This window comes from Falco naumanni, chromosome 4, assembly GCF_017639655.2.
Source record: "Falco naumanni isolate bFalNau1 chromosome 4, bFalNau1.pat, whole genome shotgun sequence".
Classification (NCBI taxonomy): Eukaryota; Metazoa; Chordata; class Aves; order Falconiformes; family Falconidae; genus Falco; species Falco naumanni.
In genome coordinates, this window is record NC_054057.1 from 17,514,799 (window position 1) to 17,536,079 (window position 21,281).

Here is a 21,281-nt window from a genome sequence, read left to right on the forward strand (position 1 = left end):
CGGCGTTTAGAAAGCGAGGTCTCCAAAACAAAAGATTTTTTTCCTCAACGTGTCCCATAACTATGGTAGCTCAGTGTGACTTGATAGATTCTTATTATTTCCTGTGCTGCTGCAGTACGCTAAGCCAAAGCTAACTGGATTTTAGGATTACTTGCTGTTCAGTGCAGCACTGGCATCACCATATTATAATGCAGGAGTTTCCGACCACTGGAGTATACAATATTAAAGCCTGCAATATATTTTCCACAGTACTGCATTACATTGCCTCCTCATTAATCCTTTTTTCCCTAAACCATATGATCAAATATTTGTTCTATTACAGATAACCCTAATAGGGCTGGGTCTAGTTGATAAGCAAGACTGCTCGGTTTTACATAAGAGAAAAATAAGGGTGGAGGAAATATGGGGTGGGAGGGGTTGTGTTGCAGGTAATTATATACAACACATATTGGTTCCAATATCATATTTATCTTAATTATAAGAATCTGTTTGAGCCATAAAGAAAGTTTCCCTAGAAGACAGCTGACTAATGGGAGTAGTTTTATCTGGTCTGCTACTGTTCTTTTTATTTGTAGATGTTGTATGCTTTACAGACTAGTTGTGAATATGATTATCCCCACTTTAACAGGTGAGGGATCCTATTTCTTAAAGATGAGAGAAAAAGTTAGAGGGGAGCACCAGGTCTGCTGCCACCCATGCTATGTCCTCTTTGACTTTCCGAAGAACATTTTTACAGCCACCCATAACACTGCTCCCCATTGCAAGCTCCAAACAGCGCACACGTATCTGGGGTTGAATTTCAGCCCTACAGCTCTCCTTTTGCTGACAGTGCAGTAATGAGCTGAAACAACAACACGCTGGGGCTGCGTGGACATTGCTAATGCCAATGAGTAAGTAAAGCTTATTTGTCATGACAAGGTGATACTTGTATATTATGCCAGATCTGAGGCTGTTAAACAAGAAAATCTCTACTAGGGGAAAAAAAAATATACTGAGGAGATTTAAAAAAAATCAGTTTTTTCAAACTGGGTACTTATGTTTATCAGGTTTCTGCAAAAGACTGGAAGCTAAATACAAAACCTCACATAACAATTAAGTTTTGAGGAATTTTGCCTTGAAATTAAAATCCTTTCCCTTTTCATGCTTGTAGACACATGAGTATAAGAGCAGTGTCAAGCCAATGAGCTGGCGAAGAGCAGAGAGCTGAGCTGGTTCTTACTTTCCCAACTGTCTGTCAGGCCCTCAACAACACCCTGTATTTAAAGGCCCCGTTGGCTGTGTGAGTAGAAGACACGTGGAGGGGCAAGAGCAAGAGCTGTTGCTTTGATTGGCACCGGTTATTTGTGACAGTGGTGCTGGCAGGAGGCAAGGCCGAGAGCTTCAGGCCCCATCTTGCTGAGATGACTGAACAGACATCAAGGGCATCATTGGCTTCAGCGTGGCCCAGGCAATACGATCATACTCCCTGTGGTAAGCCAGGCTGCCAAAAGGCGGGAAGTATAACTAAGAAGTTTTTTTTTCTTTTTCTAGAGAAGGATGTATCTGAGTAAGCTTATAGTAGAAGAATTCTGCCAGGAAAGCTGAGGCTCCCTCTGTGGAGGTTTGGGCTGTGTTTGGTTACAGGAGAGAGGAGGTCTTGGTGTGGACCCTCCTTCTCCTTTGTTAGCCCATAGGATAAACAAGGGACCCAAGAAGCTGCAATATTTCCACCACGTGCCATTAGAACCTGAACTGAAATCCCAGGATCATATAGCATATTTAGATTATTAATATTTCAATTATTATTTTAATTTTGTGGCAGTATGCATATCGGGGGTCCAGATGCTTCACTATTTGCAGAAGAGTTGGTATGTCTGCTCTATAGGATGGGGAAACAGGTATGGCTCCTGCTTCCCCGGGCAGGCTGGTCACAAAGGCAGCCTGCTTAAAGTCTTGGTCTGGCTCCTCCTTGTAAAACCTTCTTCTTCATTGCAAGGAGGCTTCAGTGAGCATCACAGGTGAGATGGGGGTGGTTTGGGGTGACAGGTTATGGGGCAAAATCTTCCAGCCAGATCTTTCATGAGCAACACCAGCCAGAGTAGGCATCCTTGTGTCTGGTCCCTGGAAAGGGAGATAAATCAGTCTTAAATGGGCAATTTTATTGACAAATAATTCAGTCTGTGATGTGCGAAAGATCTGGTGTTTTTCCCTGAGTGAAAACTGATCTGTACCATAGTAGCCAGATGAATCACTGCACAGAAAAAATCAGATATCAGAAAATGCCTTGTGACAAATGGTCAAACGCAGCTCAGGGCTGATCCCGTTGGTGTCCTGGGTGTTCCCCTCCAGGTCATTAACTAAGGTCAGAGGCACCTTTGCATTGCTCAGATTCAGAGCCGTCATCTCCACAGTTCGTCCCAATTTTTCTGTTTGTTACGCAGAGTGAGGAGGTGGGAGACTATGTGTTTGTCTCTCTTGGGATCCTGGGGAACAGCAGGGACTCTGGGAGAGGAATAGGGCATAAGTACCAAAACCTCCTCTCCCGTCTACAGCTCCTCATCTTCAGGCACTGAGAATTTTAGGAGGGGCTTGCTAACAATGGGGCATTCCAACCACCCTGTTTGTTAGCCATGTCCCTCATTAATTTGTCTAGTCTGCCTTTAAGCTTATTTTATACTTTTTGGCCTCTGCAGCATCCTGCGGCAGTGAGTCACAACTTAATTACACCTTGTGTGAACAGGTTCAGTGCTGCATTGGAACTGGCAATTAGTACTTGCAGTGGCAATGCGAAGAGACATTTTCCACGTGAAATGTGCTTTTCATCAGCACTACCCCATGAGGGGAGCTTCCTGTTGAAGCTCACAGGAGATAACACGTTTGAGGGGGGAAGGGGACAGTGCCAGCCATCACCTCGCCGATGAGCAAGAGGAGGTAGTTAGGTACTGTCAGTGTGGTGCCACACACCTCGTGCTACCTGGCACTGGAACAATTAAAAAAAACCCCACGTTGCTTGCTGAACCTCAACTGCTTGTTTGGTTCACTGTGGCTATGGAAACACCTGACCTATTTACACCTTCAGGGGAGTGAGTGGTGGTTGGTTGGAAGTGAGGTGGGAAAAGGGGGAATGCTTTGAAGCTGGATTTCAGAGATTTTTAATTAAGATGATGATGTGAATGAGTGTGCGTGTGTGCTTATGAGGGAGAGCCAGAGGACCATGGCCTGAGGAAGCCAGGGACTCCTGCGTCAGCACAGCTGTGGCATCGGGTGCTCCTGGAGCAAACGTGATTTGCCAGGGGCCTGTGTTTTGAATATATAGAATAACATTTGCCTTCTCACCTAGTATTTCCAAAGGTTTTTCCATGGCTTTCTCAGGTCTTATGGGAATTATTTCTCCTGTCACTTTGTCAGCAGACTACTTCATGCTCCCTTTACAGCATTATCCCTGAAAAGGCTCCTGCACATTGGAACCAGCTTGCTCTACCAAGAAAGAAGAGCAGCTTCATTCTGCACAAGGGTTGCCCCTGCACCTTAGAACTCTCATCTGCTCCTTGCCTCTCCCTCAGTACAGCTGGGAAGATGGGAATGAGCAACACAAATTCATTTGGCTACCTCAAATGGAGCAGGAGATTTCACTTAATTGCAGCTGGGGCTTTTACTTAGGCTGCAGATTCCCATGACAGGATAATGCCATGTAAGTTAGCAGAGGATGGGCACAGCAGATGTCAGGCTGAGCTTCCAAATTCTGTTCTTCTCAGGGCACGTATCGATATAAATGGGCAAATTAGGTTATAGAATAGCAGTTACCTGAAATAGAGCCCTAGCTAAAAGAAGAGGAGATATGCTGGAGAAGGGAAGATATAAAACTCCAGGTGTAAAGAAGACCTCTGCAGATACACGATAATCACAGTGTGTATTAAGAATGAGAGGAACTCCAAGACTTCAAAGATCTGTTGGTAAAACTTGAGGAAGAAAGGACATTCACATTTGATATTAGTGAGAAAGAGTCTTTAATATTCCCATAGCATCAGACCTCAGGAATGCAAATTTGGTAGCTCTTCAAGATAAAAGCTCGCCCTCTGCAAGCTTTTTTTTTCCTTTTTTTTTTTTTTTTTTTTGATTGCATGTTTTAAAGCCATTCATGTTCTGGCAGGTAACAGTTTTTTATCCTGAAAGTAAGGGTTGACTGAGGAACAAACTGTGCAAATTCTGTTCTCAAACACCAAAATTAGAGAGAAAATACCATCTGCCTCCTCTCCAGCCTATTCTCCCTGGTCCCAGTAATGCCTTCTAGTGGAAAAACAGTTGTGACTCTACTAACAGGGCACAGCAATGCACCATAGCACAATGGTTTGCGTGTGCGGCGGGACCGTTGCTCCTCCCCAGAGGAGGCAGGTGGAATTCCTGCTCCCAGCTGGATGGGGAAGATGTTCACTGTGCTCTGGGCTGCTAGGCCCCTGCCTGGGCTTGGTGGGATGACTCTTCCACGGCAAAGGCTTTCAGGTGGCATTCCTGAGAGCTTTCTCCTCACCCTGCTACAGCGATCAGGTTGATGGAGCTTTGACAACAGCTGTGACTCATTTCAAGAAGAAATCCACTTGAGTGCTCATTATCACTTCAACATCATTTACATTTTTCCCAGTCGGGGTGAATATTTTGTCGTGACAGGGCACAGGCTGTTTTCTTTGCCCTGGGAAGCCTGTGCAAACAGACTTTCTACCTGGGAGCTCTTTCCAGAAGCTTTGCAGCTGGCTGTCTTTTGTTTCTGACTTCTTTTTTTCTCCTTCTAATCCTTAATGGCTGTCTGGGTTTTGGAGACTAGTTACACAACACTGTTTTTTCCCTCCTCCAGCATTGCTGAGCAAATTTCAAGGCCGGGGAGGAGAGACTGATGTGCTGAGCCACCTTTGCCCATCCACTTGTGACTGGGGTATAATAGGTACAGTTGATTTGAAACTGCCAAGAGTTTGCTGCCAAATCAAATTTTTCATAAACTGATTATTGCAAAGTGCTCTTGGCAAAGGGAAGTTTAACACCTTTCTACCAAGTTCAGTTCAGCACAGCTCATAAGAGGACGCTGTAACAATAATCCCCTTCTGAATCCTTGGCCAGGATTTTAGATTTACCGAGAAACTGTTTCCACCCACATTCCCTCACCCATGAGTAAACCCACTTAAGGTTTTTTTCATAGCTATTATTGGTGCAGGCATAGGAAGACTTCTCTGCTGGCGTAAAGCAGCCTACCTCCATTGACTTTAGTGCCCCGAGTTACTTTAGTACTGTGGGGGTGACCATATGATTCAGACACAGGCAATAAAATTGATGGTAATCTACCTTCAGTAACTTAATCTTAGCATTTTCCTCAAAGAGAGCTACGTAGACAGGGAAAGGGGCTGGCTGAATTATTCAGATAATACATCTGACAATTTCTGCCTTGTGTTTCCTGCTTGCAATATACTAATCCAAAAAGTTTTTGGATTATAAGGTATTTATTCTTTATTTTTTGTCGGTGGGTTATAAAACAAGTAGGTAAATTTTGTTCCTTAAGATGCAATGTTGTCCCTGTTGCCTGATGGCTGCCACCCTACAAGCAGAGGGACCACTTATGAGGAAGCAGGACAGCCTCCTACCTACAGGTGACTACTTTCACTCATTCAGAGGCACATACTAAGCGGACAGTCCCCAGAATATGCTTAACTTGCATGAGTGTTCAGAAAAGGAAAAAACAGAAAACAGATCACAGCTGAAGCAAAGCTGCTATTTGCAATTAGCCCGAATCACTTTCAGAGCTCAAAAAATACACATCAAGAATGTTATTTTGGGCAAATACACCCCTTCAGTTTAGCGACTGGAGGCTGTGCCCCCTCAGACCAGGAGGACCTGGTTCATGGTGGTCCCTTGATGTGAACTCCAGCCGGATAGTCCGGGTGGTGGGCAGGGATCCCGCAGTGCAAACACATCTACTTGGCAAACCTGGCAGAACAGATGCCGGGTATAAGTGATGCTTTAACGAAATAATAATTCGCTATTATAACACACACACACACACACACCCCAACACTCAAATCACCTTTCTAGCAGGCACTCCTAGCTTAAAATGCATAGTACCTTGGCAATAGCAACAGGGGGAGAGCGTGTCCCTATATATTGTTCTATTTGCTTTGCCTTTCCTTCATATTTACACCATTAAAACATGGCAGGGCTTCACACATGCTGCTGACATAGATTCAACAGAAAGCCTGTACTACTCCGAAGGGGAGACCTTTATGGAAGTGCCAAGGAGCAGAACAAAGGCACAACGTGCTGCTGGGTCCGCCACCAGCAAGCACTTGTGTGGAATAATCTGTACAGTGTACGGGACACATGCAGACAGTGCAGCCACAATTGAAAATTATGCCATCTGTTTAGGAAATCTGAATGTTTTTGATCTGCCCCTGGAATGAAAAAAGAAGTATGAGTACTGAGGCTTTGATTCTCTTTAGTGGTGCAAACAAGCAAGACATTTCCAAATGTCCAAGCAGGTCCTCTTCTGCTTGGGAGAGGGTGCCTGTGCTGGTCCATGGAGCAGGCAGGGGAACTGTTTTCACATTTACGAGAATTGTGAAGTAATTGAGGTAATATTGATGTTTATAATTCAAATGTTTCTGCTGCAATGTTTTACAAACATTGCATAACTTGAAACATTTGGGGATCAAGAATCTACAAAACCTGGAGGGGGAGGGGGCGGAAACCTGCATGTGGTCAGTTCAGGGATTCTTTTATTTTCATTTGTTTTTGTTGTCCATTAGCATCCATTTTGAAATGAAAAGTCACTTTGATTTGAAAAATGATCTTTTGTAATAAAAAGTGAATTTCAGTGAGATGTTTTAAATGATGCGGAATGTTCACTGCAAATGACCTAAACCCAGTGCCAGATTCTCTCAAAAAAATGCTTCATTGAATACTTTGTCAGCTCTTCTCAGCACATAGGCGTTATCTATAGCAGTAGGAGTTCTGATGTTAAAACAGAAAGCACATATTGTGAAAAACTGTTGTTTCAGTCAGATAATTCTTAAATATTAAAGGTAGTTATTTGACATGATAAATTGTATCAAAAATAATTATGTAGTAGGGTAGGAAAAATGGCAGCTGTGCATGTGCTATAGTTAAGTGGCCAAAGACCTTGGCACTAAAAACTCACATATTTGTTGTTTTAACAAGAAAAACTATGTTTTATTCTGGTTTTAACATTTCAGACATTGACTAATATGCCAGTAATGAAGAGTTTTAAACAAACAAGAAAGCTAGAAAAATTAACCACTAATATTTTTCTGGCATTCCAGGGCCTAAAATGTCAGCAAAGATGGGTTAATGTAGATTTCCTCTTCTGCAAGACAGGAAATTTAAAAACAAACAAACAAACAAACTACCCAAACAAAAAACAAACCAATCAAAACGAAAGGCAAGCAATGTAGGGTTTTTTAGAAAACATGAAAAAAAGTTCATTTTATTCTGGGAAAAGTTTAGGGTTTTTTTCCCTGATTTTCTCTTTTAATCAACTAAGGAAGAGAGGGAAAGAGAAGTTGCAGTTGCAAAGTTTGACAGCTTCTTTAAAAAAAATACTTTAAAAGCGCTTTCATTTCTTGAAGAAATGTAAACTACTCCTAAACAGCAGTATAGGAAGATGGCCCAGAATAACCAAGCCTTCTGTTGCTTCTTTGCAAAAACACTTGTATCTGCAATGTAGCTCTAGAGAGCTGCATCTGTGCATCTGCCTCTTTGAATTGGGAGTCTGTTTCCTTTGGTGAGATCTGGGTGAGGAAGATTATGGCACGTTTCACTTCTTGTCATACCTCCCTCCTAACCCTTGCATGGGTACGTATGTAAAATGCATTTTGAATCAGCCTCCAGAAGGAGGGTGGCTTTTAAGACACATGTCAGGATCTGCCCTGCCTGGCACCTACCGTCCATGCAGTTCTTGCACTGAATGAGAGGATAATCTCAAAGACTAAGATGCTCTTTCTCTTCACCCCCCAAACCTCCTTATAATGAGTGGGTTGCCAGACCAGAGGACAGCAGATTCGTGAAAGGAAGCGCGACTGCAGTGGTTTCCATAACCTGTTATTCACCCTCACCACTTTCTCCCAGCCTTATCCTAATCTGCCCACCAACCCCAGCAGGACTGGGGACATGGTACCTGTCTGGAGCCACCCAGGCACATGTCAGGTGAAGCAGGGACCACAACATTCGGGGTTTTCCCACTCTGCCTCCATGAGGTCTGGGAGAGAAGACAGTGATTTGATTCCTCAGTTTCACTCTGGTCTTCTCGCCTTTGTTAACAGAGATACCAGATTTTTTGGGGAAAAAGCTCCAGATTTATTTCAGAGAAAAAGCTGAAGTGTTGTTCTCATTCAGAACTGGGAACAAAAATGCTCTTGACTACTGGGAACAAAAATGCTCTTGACTTTCTCAAGGCACAGAATTCTAAAAATTCACTTAACATCCTATTTTACTGGCTTTTCAGTTGTGAGTTTATTTTCTGTATTCTCCTCTGGTATGTCAATAGCACACAGTGCTGGTTTTTTTTCTTTCATTTGGTCTTTTTTGCAATAGCTGGAATACTTATTTTAATCGGTTCTGTTTTTAAACCTTAAGAACAGCTGTTACTTGGTGTTGACTAGCACATCTTAACATTGCTTGTAGATCACACAGTTTCTTTTTTACATTATAGCTGAAAGTGTTTTCCACTTAGTTTAATCTTTTCTATAGGTATCTATTTAAATATCGTACATTTGAATTTATTAAAAAAAGAAAAGAAAGGCAGGGTCTCTAATTTGCCTGGCATTACTCTGTTAGACCATATAATCCAGCATCAAACATTTCTTTAGACACCTGCCTTGCCTGGTTTCATTCAAAAACATTCCTCTGCTTGGAGGCATCGGTCAGACCCCTTGGGCAATTTGTTTCCAGTTGAGAGATATTGCTTCCTTGTGATAAAGTTGTGGTGTTTTCTTTGATTTCGTCCTTCTGTGGCATTAAGATTGTAAATGCAACAAGTGTTGATGAACAAGGCAAGGTGCTTGCAGAGCCTAACAGCCAGCCTACATCAGTGAAAGCAGAGTGGTGTAGGGACAAGAGTCATCTTTTGATCTATTAATATATACTTTGTGTGTACGTATAGGTTGCTGTACAGTGCAGTCTCATTTACTTGCTGCCTACATGACAAATGTGGTGCCTGTGTCATCTCTGACCTGTTCCTATGGAAAATGATCTTTTAAAGCCACGATCTTGTATGTGTGCTGCCTGGTCTGCTGCCAGAGGATGTTGCATACATGTATGGTATCATCATCTTGTAAACAGGGTTTGCAGTATGGCCAGCATCATTAGTTAATTAGACCCTGGCTATTTAGGCACCTGGAACAAGCAGAGGGAATATAATTCTTCTGATAAAAGGATTTATTTATAATGAGTCTCGCCCCATAATGAGTTCTAACTGGGGGAGACTGACCATTAGTGGATGACTCACAGCATTACTGTAAAGATCAGAGTCACATATTCAATTTTATAAGGCTTACATACACTCGGAGAGAGCATGGATTCTAGAAACAAATCTTTGGCTCCGGTTTTTCCATCGTGTTAAATTTGATACAGTCTCTATGCCTGAGAGTAAACAGGCAGGACACAGCAGACTATTTATTTTATTTCATTTTTTTATTGCTCTTCCTCTCTACAGTTTCAAGAGGAAAAGAAGCTGAGTTTTTAATATTGTGAGAATGCTCAGCCCTTTTCAGCTGGGAGATGTCAGAAGCAGCTGCAGACCTAAACGAAAGGAGCTCATCTCTGAAAATTTGCTATGCTGTAATAAATGCAGGGTTCTGCTGGTGAGCTGCTGATGGCCCTTTAATGTCTTTACACTTTAGCAGTACTCAGAGGCACTGTGGTTCATCCCCCTCCCTCCCTGCCCCAGCAGCTCCTTTCTCCCCCTCCCTTCCCACCCAGGCTCAGGATTTCATCATGTGAAGGCAAGAGTTTGCTATAATATCCAAGGGCTACGCTGAGTTTGAAGGAAAGGGCCGTGCCTGTGTTTATCATCCAGCCAGCAGCTTCCCTTCAGCTCAGGTTGATGTTCCCCCTTACTGGCATATTCACTTTAAATGTTTGGCTCCTTCAGTCACGTTTGTATACCCTGCCTTATTGGTATGCAGCATGGGGGTTATTATCTATTTATTTTATTTAAGTAGCATATGCTATGCAAGGAAGAATGCATTTTCCCAGTATCCTTGTGACGTATTTTCCCAATTAGGGTTGCACAGAGCGTTAGGATGAAACCCAAGAACTACCTTCCAGCCTCCAGGTCTCTGCTGTTTTTGTGCTAATCTGTGAGCATCGGCATCTGCCAGTCTGGAGACTGGCAAAGTGTTAAAAGCGTGACAGATTTCCAAAAAATGCATTTACAGCTGGGGAGGTGAGGATCGCGTATGCGGAGCTCGCTAAAAGGATCTCAGAGCTTGAAGGAGGCTCTGGGAAACCGTCTGGATGTAGTTTAACCTGCAGTTTAGAAAACTTAGAAAGCCTTTTCTCCCTGAAGTTTGAGAGATGCTGAGTCTAGTCATGCTGTACTTCATCATGGGGTACATGAGGCATAGAAGTGTGAGCTGGCAGGTGAGACCCCACGGAAAGCAGGGAGCACGACTGACAGGCAAACCAAATACTGCCTGGAGCAGCTCTGGATAATGTGGCAGAGCTACCAAGCACTTGTAATGGCCAAGAGAATCACTTTGAGGCAAATGGGCATATGCAGACAGATGATAAAGCAACAGGATAGCTTGGATTATTTGGAGATTATCACAGCTGAAGGGCAAGAGTACTGTTCACTGCTGGGTAGCGATGGGACTAATCTCAGCATAAAATCCAAAATCTCTCTGACAGAGGAAGAAGGAGACCAATTGCTGGGATCCTGCTCAGCCTAACAGAATACAGGGACGTTTCTCAGCACTGATGAAAATATAGTTAGAAAAAGAGCCGTATGGGGTTTATGAGACTGTAAAGAATGTGGCACTTGGAGCCCTGCAGGAGGCACTGAAGCTGGCAGTGCTGTGGTCTTGAGCTGTCACTGTACTTGCTGAAGCTCAGTGGTTAAAGGCAACAGTCCCAGTTGCAGCGGGATACTGGTCATTTGAAAGAGCCATGATTTCAGGGTCAGGAAAGAACATGGCAGAAAAAGCAACTGTAGGTTTATAGCAGTCTCCATCAGTTGACCTGGCTTGAGAGGACATGAGTGAGAACATGCAGGGTGACAAGGAATCCCGTTTGAAGACATACAAGCTACGGTAAAAAAGAAGCATCAGATGACCCAACAGTGATAAAACTCATTTCGCTAAGGCAAGTGATGCTCTGGTAACCTCTGACCATGGTAAGAGAGTCCGCTCATGCCTGCAGGTGACACCAAGCAACAACCGCTGAAGCCAGAAGTAGTCTCTGGAGTCTGGAGGAAAGGGTGTAAGTGGTGGGAAGACTGCCCACATGCCCAAGGTCAGTAGGTATAAGGCAGTCTCTACCTCATGGAAAAAGATCTCCTGCTAAAAAGCTCATTTTGTTTTACAAGCTTGGAGTCTTCACCTGTGCTTACCCAGCACTCAGCTGGCAGGTGTAGTGGTATAAAGAAAAGAATCAGCAATCATCATTATAATGAAACTTCATATTTTCCGTAGCTTGGAATATTGCAGTAAAATACCATCAAAAAGTGAGTTGTTCTGTCTGACATGATAAGTATTAACATTGGGAAATCATTTTCTGTCTTAAATTTTCCCTCACATTTTTTATTTCAGATGCTGTTTTTACTTCAGTTTGATTTTTTCAGACATAAATAGTCCCTTATATAAGACTTTAGCTGTCCATTTTCTACTGAAGTTCCTCATTTGTTCTCCTTCTATTGTAGGAAACCTGTTTGTAGATAGAGTATGCCAAGAAAATAAAATGGTCCTTTTGCTCCTTTTTCCCAGCATGCTACCCAGTTGTCCCAAAATCTCATTGCTCTTTAATACTGAAGACTTCAAGGCAGAGAGAGATAAATAGAAAGAGACTAAAAGTACCTTTATATGGGGCAGTTTGCCATCTGGCACATGCCTCAGTCTGAAGCAGTGTTTAATTGTGTTTGTTGATCATAGTTCTGGCCTGGATGCTTTAAAATAGATGTTATCTATTAAAAAAAAAAAAAAAGTGGAAAACAGAGGAAAATTCACACTGCAAGGTGCCGAAATACATTTAAAATTTTATTTTTCCTTTTACAATCTAGAGCCTGGGAGATTGAAAACATCCACATTATGTTAAATGCAAGTAGAGTCTTTGGAGTGCCAGTTTACCAAATATGTGCAAAATCCAGATGTAATTCATCCCTGATGTTGCAGCTGGGATGAATTTATTCCAGGATCTATACAAAAACCTTTAATTCCGTGGTTGACAAAGACCAGCAAACAGCCAGGTTGTGTGAGATGTGCCAAGCATTGTAGGCTGTGGTTGCTCTGCCTAAAGTGCCTTCAGTGACCTCATTGTTGTCAAGTGTTTTCTATGGTTTTGTATGCATGAGCAGCCAGCATAGTTCATTCAGCCTTAAAATATCATAGCCATTAGCTAATGGTGACAAGTTTGGGGTTGATTTGTTTTCCTTTTTTCCATTTGTTTTGGGGTGGTTATTTTTGCACTCCCTTAACTTGTGATCCTGCAACGTGCAATTCCTCTGCTAACCATGTTGTGAGAACGGGGTATATGTCTGTAAATTGAAAACTGAGCTATAGAAAAATCTTTCTGGGGTCTCCTCTGTATAGCTTATTAAGAGAGTAATGCAGCATTACTCAACCTGGATGGAAAGCAGCCTGCGAATGAAGAACCGCAGTGGAGTACAGGAGAAAAGGCAGGTCTGGAGGCTGGTGTTCCCACCTCCACATTGCCTGGAGAGCAGGCACAATTCTCCCAAAAGTTTGGCAGGCAAAGCACTGCTCCCAGCAGCCTGAAGTTTCTAACTGGAGCACTTTGTCTGCTCCCCCATCGGGGGTCCCATGCAGGTGTATCGTACTTGAGCAGAACAAGAATCCAGCTCTTTGCAGCTAAACTGTTTCCAGGTGCAGGCAGCGAACCTTGTGTTTGGCTTCTCATGCTCCGCCTTCCCCAGAGCAGCCTGCAGCAGCTGTGGTGACAGTGCCAAAAAATAATAATTATAGTTTTAAAAATAAAGCTCTCACTTTTCTGTAGCTTGTTTTCCTTTAGGATTAATGACAGTTGTGGGAAAAAAAAAAAAAAAAAAAAGGCCTCAAAAAACACCTCCCCGACCGTTATTGGGAATTTGATGTAGAGTTCCACACAGTTGTGAGCAGGGAGTGGGGCAGAATATTGGGCTCCATATTGCGTGCGTGGGTTTGATAGGACAGCTTTTCCCTGTGAGAGTGATTCCCAGCTTTGTTTTCTTATTTTCAAACTTAGTCTCTGAAGGAAGTATGAGAAATAGGATAGATCATGTATAAAATACCCAGGTGGAGTGTTGCTGGTTTAGGTCTTTCATCCTTAAATTGACAAGAACGTTGTGAGTTTCATAAAACCTGAAGGATACATCTGTGTTCCTCCAGCAGGGCAATAATAAAATCAGCAAAGGCTGATGCTACTGTGCGGGTACATCGCTCACAATAAACATCTGAAAGGCATTACATCTCTACAGTAAATGAGGCTGTCAAAGAAGGCCACTTTCAACAAATCATACTAAATTATGGCATGTGAAAAGTATTGCAGATTAGCTACTTTTAGCTCATTCAGTGCTTAATGGCTGGACTTGAATGGCAGGCAAGAGGAGGGAAGCCGATGGCATTCAGCGATGTATTAGCTATGTAAATACAGGGGAGATGTCATGAACCCAATTCTGCTGCTGCCTGCCCTGCACCTTTGAAATGTAAGGGAGCTTCAGCATGTCTCCAAGGAGGTTGGCAGCAAGTGCTGGAGCAGGCTCACAGTGGCTGCGGCACATTGTGCTACTCGCTGCGCTCCCTCTTTGTGGAGACATGTTGAGCATTTTCCTTTTCCCTGATCTCATTGAAGCCATTCAGGCTGAAAATGTGTTTTGCTCTTTGTGTATCAGTGCAACAACCAGTGTAAAATGTCTCTTCATTCTCGGCATTACCAGCTGACTAGCAGCCACCCATCCCTGCCTGCGCTGCCTGCCTCTGTCCCCTCCCTGCTCTGCCACCAGCTCTCCTTGCTGCCTTGCTCAAACCAGCTCCCCCTCTCTGCTGGCAGCATGGACCAAGTGGCGCTTCCACTTGCACATGAGTCAGGTGGCCAAAAACCACAATGGAAAGGAATTATTCGTATTTGTAGAGTGAATTACTGGTATTTATAGTGCCTCTGGCAAACTCTCCTTTTTTAAAGGAAGTGCCAATAATTAGTTATGGTGGTTTAATTAAAGAGAGCAATCTGTCATTAACAAAGTGATGATATATTTTATATCTGATTTTTATTATTTTTATTAATCAGCAGTACTGCACAGATGTTATATTTTCAGTTACTTGTAATGCTCTTTTGCGCATTTTTTCAACTCAAGGTGGAATAATTATCATGTTTTAAGACAAAGTCAACCTGAGGGGCAGATTCTGTTCATGTCGTATTGGTGCTTGTGGCAGTGTTGTGCAAGTTACTTTGGATACTCTTGAGAGGAGGTAAATTTCAAGTTTTGTGCTTTAAGGTTCAATGCTTTGCTTCTTCTATGGTGTAAGTCACCTGCTGAACTTAAAACATATAGGCTATATAGAAACAGTTTACTATCCAGCTTCTCCTCGCATAAGTGTTCATTTCTACTGTTTAGACATCACCGTGCAATAATTAGTCTGATCAAAATATCTCATGTGTAATTGACCAAAGGAAAAAAAAATAATCAGCTGTTCTTTTTATTTGTTTCCTGATAAAAAAAAAAAAAAGAATTCACCTAAAATTTCATTTTGTGGTAAACTCAGATATTCTTCATGATGGCAGCTGTCATGATGGCAGCTGTACATCCCAAATGACCGGTTTGAACGTGAAATGTATTTTGTTCTAGTAAATGTTTGTTCTTCCTGTGGTTTTATCTTAGTCTGGATAGCCGAAATTGGTATTAAAACCTGGTAAAGACCCAGTGACTATACAGGAGCAACTTTCAAAGAGCCTGTATTTTTCTATATTTTGCTTTGGAGACGTATGTATTCAGTTGACAGCATCTAGGTCAGAATGACTATGGGCATTAATTTCTTACAAGATGTGTATGACTATTCATCTGGTTTTCGTACTTTAGAGACAAACAAGAGGCACAGTATTGGGGATCATATGCTCCTTAAATAGGTTGCTTTGCTGCAAAAGCTGGCAGAAAAATTCCTGAACAGCTTCACACTGTTGACATTAGCAGTTAACACCCTTCTTGTATATGACAGGGCATGTGAAAGTGGTGTATGGCCACCTAAGCTCACTGTGAAAAGCAGAGTAAAATGGTTCAGAGCTGTCACTACTACAAGATTTATATTCACTCCTTGCCGTTATGTCCTGCATGCACCACACAACCTCTAAGCTGATAGCCCCTGGATTTTAATTTTCAGGCTAAGTCCCTTGACACTTTTGCAGTCCTCACGGCTTTGGTGGCAGAGCCGTTCCTGCAAAGTGTAGCCTGCTGGAGAGGTTGTAGCTGCAGATTTAGTCTGAATGTTAATGGGATGTAGAATTGATGTAGATGGGAAGGGGGAGGAAGATATTTTCTTTCCAACCAGAGGCACACTCTCACCAGAGGTGAAATTGGTGTGATCCCACCAGTGTTCTGCTTAAAAGGCTCCTGCTGAGGCTGGTAGAAACAGTGATGTGGCTTCTGCCTTGGAGCAAGAGGCATATGTACACATAGTGCGTATCTATCCAGGCTTCGCGGTGGGGGCCAAAAAGCCTTTAGCTTTTTTCTCCTCTTTCCCTCCTCCTCTGCTTTTCCTTCCTCCCACAACTCTATATCTGAATGTAATTGCTATTGTTTGTTTTGAAATCATTTGGGAAACTTTTACAACAAAAAGGAGGTTAGCATATCACTATTTTATATCAGCCTTAATTTCCTTATTTATCCTTACAGATATCTTTTGAAAGAGTAGCCAGGATTTAGAATGTCCACGTCAACTATAAGCTGAACCTTCTCAGATATCCTAGTCACCTTCCCTCCTACCTCCCCTCCTACCTAGTGATTCAAAATAAGAGACACCTTCCTTGAGGGGAGTGCTTACCTGTGCTTAATTAGAGATTTAACTATAGCCTTAAATGCTTTCCCAAATAGGAATTATCAAGTGAATCACAGCCTTGTGAAAATCCCTGGCAGGGAAATGTTAGTTCTGAGGCTTCCAGATGGTTAACCATGCCCTTGTTTTGAGCATTGCTGAAAAGTGCATGAAAAGACTCACAGCTAGAAATACTAGCGCTTGCATTTATTTATTTATTATTTTGGCTATACTCCTTTGCACGCAGGCTAATGATCCTCTCAAAATGAGAATTAGTGAATGTTGGTATTTACTGAAAAGGAAATGCCGTCATCACATCAATGTGTGTATGAGCTAATGCAGATTTCTAGGGTAGCAGAGAGAAGGTCCTGGCAGTCCCTCTTACTGTGCTGAAGGAAAGACTGGAAAGGTAGACAGAAGAGAGCAAAACATAAAAAGGAAAGAAAAAAAAATAGAGAAAGAATTAAAGAGCTAATAATGGTGAAAGCTTGCTGCCCGGGCTATGTCTCTTGCTGTGTTTGAATGATTTTTCTTTGTAGACAGCTTTGCATGGCACTATTTTTAGAATCTCTTTAATAATTGAGCTGTAGCGATTGTGCTCAGCAGTTAGAACAGGCAGGGAAAATAGCATCTCAAAGAACCCAGGCACCAGGGTAATAATTTAAATCAAACCACATTACATTGTGCTCCCCTTTCTCCCCTCCCCTGGAAAGGTGAAATGCCGCAGAACAATGAACACAGGGGGGAAATGAAAATTGGGCAAGTTTACAGCACGTAATAAAATCCATCAAGTGAGTTTATGTCTTAGAGGTGGAGCACAGGAAGAGGAGATCTGGTCAGCTGTTAACAAATTAGTTGCTAGATGGTTTACGAGGGGAGCGCCTCAACTTCCCACCATCAGCAATGAATTAGGAAAGAGCGGCCTGCCTCTACCTTGCAATGGGAGAATTGTCACAGAGGAAGAACATTTGTCATACCAGGCCAAAACAAGTGCAAAGCAGCAGTCCAGCAGAATACAGGCAGCTCCAGGGTTACTGTCACTTTTTGGTGTGTTCGGCTGTTGCCTGGCTGTACGACAGGTCCATGGCCGTCACTGGCACGGAGCTGAGTGCCTGCTCTGCTCCTACCAGCTGCACCATACAGGCCGGAAACCCATAATGATCGCAACATATTGCCCCTGATAACTCTCCTCATAAGCAGCAAACTGGGACTTTTGCAAGAAAATGACTGAGGCGTTGGCAGTAAATTCAGGATAAATGAATCACTGTCTAACATCTCTTGAAAGTACAGGGACAGCAGCTACTATGGCAATCTGTATATTAATATCACACCAGTATGATTTTTAGTGAACTCTAGCCATCATAATACATATTAAAACCTAAATTGGTAACATTTATATTTTTCACTATATTGAGATATTTTTATTAATGATACGTCCAAGCCTGATGGCATAGCTAAGTTCTCTTTAATGATTTCAGGCATTTACTTTGCAGTTCCAAGTTGGGTGTCTTGTCTTATATTAACATGTTTAATTATTATACAGACATAAAATACTTTGAAAGAGAAAAAGAATATAAAATATTATGATTAGCACTAAATGGCTGGCTTTAAAGATAGAAAAATAGGAAAATTTCAGTTATCATCTCACAATGTAATATTCGAACACAGTAATAATTAGAATCTATTTCTGAACAAAACTATCCCAACTTGTAGCAAATTCAGAATTTCAAAAATGAAAATTTTGAGAAAATAAGAAAAACCAAGCACCTATTCACAAGAATTTTCTTTTAACAAAAAACTCTTTCTCTGAAGAAGACAAACAAAGATATTGAGAATTTCTCAACCAAAGAGTCTGAGTGTTGACCTGGTCTGCTCAGGATGTCTGAAAACCTGGTGTAAGCTTGAAAAGGACATAAAGATCCACTGGGAGAAGGAGTAGGGCCTCTGTAGATGATGACTATAAAGAAGCTGTACTTGTCTCTTGGGAAGCTTGATTTTTCTATCAGTGTATGGAAGATTCCCCTCAGCATTCCTTTTTTCAAACTTTTTACAAATACTAGAATTTATTCTTTAATACTTGAACTCAAATTCCTCTCTCATAATACCTTCTTCCACTTCTGTGACAGTTTGTATGAAATAATAATATTGACATTGTGAGATGAGAAATACCCGTATGATAAGAAGCTGATGTTGAAGTTACTGTCTTCCCTTCAAGTTTCAACAACTTGTCTGTGAGGGTGAAAAGGCTTTTTAGCATAAGTCATAAAGGTCCACTGAAAATACTAGAAATATAATTATATGGCATTAGCCTTCTGCCCTGTTCTAACCTGATTTGGAAAGGAGTCCCCTCTTTGAAATTCAAGAAGAATATTAAAATTGATTTTTTTCTATGTGTTCTCTTTGTCAGTTGGAGTTTTTACTTCCTTTTTTAATATTGTGCACTTTTTGTGTTGCTTGTAATAAGACTGATTTTTAAAGATATTCACTTGTGATTTTAAGCTCCTGGGTTTTGTTCATGCACTGTATGTTGACCTGGTTCCCAGAATATTTAGTTTAATTTGGGAGCTGTCAAGAAAAACAAAAAGTAAGGAAGACTATGTCTCAGGATAAGTTGCTCCTCGGTAAACTAGTAGATGACATCCAAATTTTTTGTGCTGAAGTGTCTGTTGCCCGTCTGCAGGCAAACTAATTTGAAAATTATAAACAAGAATGTCACATTCATTAATAATGAAGTAATCCTAGCAGGCTTGTGGAAGGGGTTGTGTCAAGAACTGGTAGTTTGGAGACCAGGCTGAGACTGTGATTGCTGGACTGAACTAGTATAGGCTTGCCTGGGCTATCACAAGGCAGGAGGAGGCACTGAAGTATGACCAATATGTACTGGAAGACAGATCACCTAATTTCCAGATATCTGTAACCATCTGTTTGCTTTGAGACTGTGATGTGATGGAAGGACTCTTTGTTAAGTCTGTGAATCCAAAATTTTCTGACATGTCATCATGGGAAGATTAGCCCGAGAAACCTTAAGTCCTGCAGCCTGGGGGGTTCTGGAGGCTGGATGTGAGCAAGATGAGGTGCAGAAAAAGTCTAGGACATGTCTGCTGCAGCTGAGAAGATCCGCATAGAGAAAGCACATGAGGGGTGGGGGTTGTACTTGACAGATGTCCAAGACGTCTAGTCCCAGGCCTAATACCCATGATTGCTGACTGCAAACATGGTGACGCAGCACAGGGGAAAGGCAGAAGTGCATGAGGCCAGTACTCTGACCTTCTTCCCAAGAAGAGATCGGGGCTAGACTATAGCATGCCCCACCCTTGCAAAATATGGACTAATATCTAATTATTTTTATTATTTTATTTTATTTAGAAGTACTCTATGCTTTCCAACAGCAGTTGTGCTAACTTGGAAATAGGAAGATTGAGCCTAAAGCATTTGGTATTATAGCAAATTCATTAGTCCCTGAAGAGCAGAATGGCTTTGCTCTGGTTCTTCTTTTACCCTGTGTCTGCTTGCTTCACCCCCACAGTGCCCTCCCTGTCATCTCTGGTGCTCGCAGCAGGTACGGAGGAGATGTGTTTGGGGCTAGCTAGCTGAGAGCACTGCATGCACTGCTCGGCTGCTTGGCCACTACCCAAAAGAACAGACAACAGCTCTTACCTGTGTTTGCCTCAGTACAAGCAGTGGCTTGGGCTTTGCCTGCCTGCCCTTCTCTGTGAAACTCGTATGACCCTAAAAGTTTGAGAACATGTCCCAGAGGTCAGGAGGAATTTGTCAGTTCTGTGGGGAGTGGAGGGAAGAAGGGGAATGACACTAGGCAGTGCAGGCAACACAGTCGCATGATCAAACTGGTCTGACAAGTACACTGAAAGATAAATTTAGCCTTTGGTTTTAAAAGAAATTTTTTTAAACTTGTTAATGTCATATATAACAGAATATTTATAGCACTCTAAATGTTAAGCAGAGGGAAATATCATTGCTAGACAGAGGGCTTTTATATGAATAAAAAAATGTTCAACTTTTCTTTGGAGACTTATCAGTGGATAAGGAAAAGTTACTGATGTAGTAACTGAGGGGTAGAGGAATACGAATAGGCAGTAAAAAATTAATTGTATTGTTTTCTTTTCAGCCTCAGATTTGATTTTATGCTTACTGAATGTTGGCTTCTATTTACTGTGGAGCATAAGTGCTGGATTCTATCTCAATATAAATATATATTTTTTAAAAAAACACAGTAGCATGAATGCCTTGGCACAAAAATTTCATTGTTTATGGTTTACAGGTTGGCTGATATGCAAAGAATATGTGTGAGTAACATCTCTCTGCAGAAAGGTAGAAATATACATATATCATTATACTTGCAGGCATTCAGCAGAATGGCAATTTTCAACTTCACAGACTTTCCTAAAGCTCAGCTGCATGAGCCAGTTGGACCCATGAAATTGAAAATGAGCTCAGATTGGTTTGGAGGGATTAGAGCTACAAAGAGCATCCACAGAATGGTGAACTTGGCCTTTCTGAATTATCTGAATCCAACCTCAGAAATTCTAGTTGGAAACTTCATTTGATGGAATTTGCAGCATGCTGGAGAGAGTCAAGTGGACCTGTGGTCCCAGAGACGACTTTGTGGCTTAAATGTTGTGAGCTCTCAGCTCAGCCCTGACTCGTCTGAAGCTTGAACAGATCTATTTAGTATTTGGGGTTATTAGGTGGATTATGTGTCAGCTGAAAAGCCTATGGGTCCTAACTGCTCATGTAAGCTTGTAACTCTACTTCTGTTCCTCTTAACCTTCTTTTTCTGAATTATGAGTGATGGGAATTAGCCTTTACTTTATTAATTTCGTTTTCAGTGGAGGGAGAAAAGGAGGAATTTAACATTTAATTTCTCCTGACTTTTTTATAAGAGAATCACAGCTAATAGTCAAACATCTGGAAAACCCTTCAAGTTTGGCCTTGTTAGCATCTCCAGTGTTCCCTATGCAAAAAGAAAGACATCTTCCACAATAATTTTCTAAAATAGTAACGATAATTCCTGGTTTTGCTACATTCAAGTATCCCAGCTTTATGGAAATT